General features: G+C 43.7%; 1 pseudogene; it reads left to right on the top strand.

Moving 5' to 3' along the window:
* The first annotated feature begins 2,348 nt into the window (after positions 1-2,348).
* Positions 2,349-3,674, top strand: LOC116270100 (annotated as a pseudogene).

The following is a 3,674-nucleotide window of genomic DNA, read 5'->3' on the forward strand; positions in this document are numbered from 1 at the left end:
GTATCTTTGTGGCACTTCTCTGTATTTCCTGGATTTGAATGTTCACCTGCCTTTACTAGGTTAGGGGTTCTCCTGGATGATATCCTGCAGAGGCTTTCCAACTTGGTTCCATTCTTATCACTTCTTAGGCACACCAATCAGATGTAGATTTGCATCTTTTCACATAATCTTATATTTCTCTTGGAGGCTTTGTTCATTTCCTTTTTTTTACTCTTTTTTCTACACTTTTTCTGTTTTATTTTATTCATTTGATCTTCAATCGCTTTTGATACTCTTTTCTTTCCAGTTGATCGCTGGTTACCAGCTTGTGCATTTGTCACGTAGCGTTCTTGCAGGTCAAGTGGTTTTCATCTCTGCCGTCTCGTTTATGTCTTCTGCATTGATTATTCTGCTATCCTTTTCATCCATTCTTTTTTTCTGGGCTTTTAGTTTCTTGGCACTGGTATGTAGTTCGCGGCTCTGAGAGGTTTGATCGACTGAAGACTTCTTCTTCTCTTAACTCACACAAAGCCGCTTCCTCCATCCAGCTTTGTTCCATTGCTGGCGAAGAGCCAGTATCTGAGGAGATGCACTCTTTATTTTGAATTTCCAGCTTTTTCTGTGACTGCTTTTTCCCCATCTTTGTGGTTTTTTATCTGCCTTTGGTCTTTGGCGATGGTGATGTACTGATGTAGTTTGGTGGTGTCCTTTCTGTTTGTGCTAGTTTTCCTAACAGTCAGGACCCTCAGCTGCAGGTCTGTTGGAGTTTTCTTGAGGTCCACTCCAGACGCTGCTTCTGTCAGTATCAGCAGCAGAGGCTGCAGAAGATAGAATACGCTGAAACAGCGACTGCTGTCTCGATTCTTGCTCTGGCTTCTGTCTCAGAGGTGTGTGAACCCAGCCATGTGAGGTGTGAGGTACTGGTCTGCACCTAGTGTAGGGGATGTCTCCCCAGTTAGGCTACCAGGGTCATAGGACCCACTTGAGCAGACAGTCTGTCCGTTCCTCAGATCCCGGGGCCCCAGTTGGAGAACCACTGGCTCTTCAAAGCTGTCGACAGGATATTTACATCTGCAGAGTTTCTGCTGCTTTTGTTTAATCCATGCCCCTGTCCCCAGAGGTGAAGCTCCACAGAGTGCAGGCAGGCCTCCTTGAGCCAAGGCGGTGGCTCCACCCACCTGAGCTTCCTGGGAGGCTTTGCTTTACCTACTTCTAAGCCTCAGTAATGGCGGGCTCCCTCCCCAGAGACTCCTCCGCTGCACTCCTGCAGCTAGATCTCAGACTGCTGTGCTAGCAATGAGGGAGGCTGCCCGTGGGCATGGGACCCTCTGGGCCAGGTGTGGGATATAATCTCCTGGTGTACATATTTGCTATGACCCTTGGTAGTGCTTAGTATTAGGGTGGGAGTTACCTGATTTTCCAGGTGTTGTGTGTCCTGGGTTTCCTTTAGCTAGGAAAAATGGGGAATTCCCTTCCCCCTTGCACTTCCCAGGTGAGGCGATGCCTTGCCCCTGCTTCCAGGTCTCACTGGTCAGGCTGCACCCACTGACCAGCACTCACTGTCCCACACACCCCAGTGAGATGAACCCAGCAATTCTCAGCTGCCGAAATCACCCAGGCATTCTGCAGGCCGCCACTGAGAGCTGGAGGCTGAGCTGGTTCCTATTCGCCATCTTGCTCTGTCCCGCTTTAAGTGCATTTCTTTAACATATATAATAATATTACTGATATTCACAACACCTCTATATGGTGGAGTTGGTTTTCATCTATTTCCATCTTACAAATGAGGAAACTAAGGGTCCACAAGATTAAAATAGTTCTTTCTAAACAGGTCTGAAGTGTGCAGGCAGATATCTATGTTAGGTCTGGTTGGTGAAAGTCTATGCTCTTAGCTACAGAAGGGTAATTATTAGTAGGCTTGAGTACTATTGCTAGCGGCCCAATCTAAAAATCATAAAGAAATGAAATGGACTGTGAATATAACTTCATATTGTAGTAATGATTTATTTAGGAGGAAGACTGCTAACGATTCTCTTCTTTGGGCTGTATTATCTAGTTTGGTGGTGTTGCAGCAAACTCTTCAGTGACTTTGGGTAGAAAATAGACATGCTCTATGTATATATTAAGAGGAAAAAGAGTTACCCAAAATTTTCTAGGATATTAAGCAGGAAATAATTAGACAGACAACACTCTTGAGCTCCTAGTCAAAGAGGGGCTAAAATGATGTCATTCAGGATGCATCTTGATATTGGCAATTTTCTAAAATAATAGCAGATTGGTTTTCAATTTGGATGCCAATTACAGTGACTTTTCCAACTGTTGAAAGCAGCAAGTGGAGGTGCGCCCTAGCTGTGCTGCAGGACTCTTGAACTGTGGCAGCTAGTGATACAGAATGAGATGGACTAACCCCACAAAGGACATCACCAGGATACAGAGATAAGAAAAGAGTAGAAGCCATGCATCTGTTCCCTCCTGGAGCCTCAAACATTATTATTCAAGATCAAGATCAAGGTCAAGAGAAAGAAAATGAAAGTCATAATAAAGGAAGAAAACACAGGAGCTGGAAACAGAAGCAAAGAGGCAAGAAGACATGAATCCAAAGAAACCTCTAAGAAACACAAATCTGAGAACATAATGACAAAGAACATTCCTCTGATAAAGAAAGAGAGCAACCAAATTAATCTGAAAATAGTGGGAGGACAAGCACAAATGCAAAAATGAGTCAATAAGAGGCAGAAGTCACTCAAGATCTAGGTCTCGTGGAAAGACTTCATCATAGTAGAAGCAGGCTGAGCAGAAGTCCCATCCAGGAGGCGGGGAGGAAGAAGTCTCAACCTAGAAGCAGAGAGAGGGGAAGAAATCAAGATCCAGAAGCAGGGAAAGAAAAAGGGCAGATCAGGTCTCATTCCCAAGCTCAAGATCGAGACACAGGCATAGGACTGGTAGAAGCAGGAGCAGGACAAAACAGTAGGAGTCGAGATAGAAAAAAGAGAATTGAAACTGAGAAGATTTAGCAGAAGTTAAAGTTGACTGGAGTCCACTTCCCTCTCAGGAGGCAGAACACAGCAATAGATACACAAGAAGCTTTTAGCTAGGAGGCTGGAAGGGCAAAGAAATTATGTAAGAAACGTTTCCATACAAAGAAAATGGCTGAAAAAACAAAAACAAACAAGAAAATGACCGCAGCAGCCGCAGCTACTGGGGGTCTGTTCTCAATGTTGCTGCCCTGTTGGCATCAATGGTAGGAATGCAAGTAATACCTCAGATTTCATGACAGCTCAATGGCAGCCCTGCAAGCCAAAGCTTTGGCAGAGACAGGAATAGCTGTACTCTGAAGATAATCCAGCAGAATTTCCACATGTGAATCCATTGAAATTTGCTGAACAAGAGAAAAAGGAAAAATGCTTTGGCAGGGCAAGAAAGAGGACAAATCTTAATCTGTTGAAATATTTAAAATTGAATTTTGGAAACAAGATCAAAATGTCAAATTTAGGAAATTATGGGTATTAAGAGTGAAGATGAAGCTCGATGTAGCCTAGAAGATGAAGAAAGTTACAAAACCTTGAAGCAATAGGAAGAAGTATTTAGAAGCTTAGATGTCTGTATGAAAGTGCTGCAAGATCACAAATCCACACACAAAGAGGAATGGGTTTGGGTTTCAAGCATCTTCAATGTGAGGAATGGATGCAGTTTGA

Source organism: Papio anubis, chromosome 13 (assembly GCF_008728515.1).
Source record: "Papio anubis isolate 15944 chromosome 13, Panubis1.0, whole genome shotgun sequence".
Taxonomy (NCBI): domain Eukaryota; kingdom Metazoa; phylum Chordata; class Mammalia; order Primates; family Cercopithecidae; genus Papio; species Papio anubis.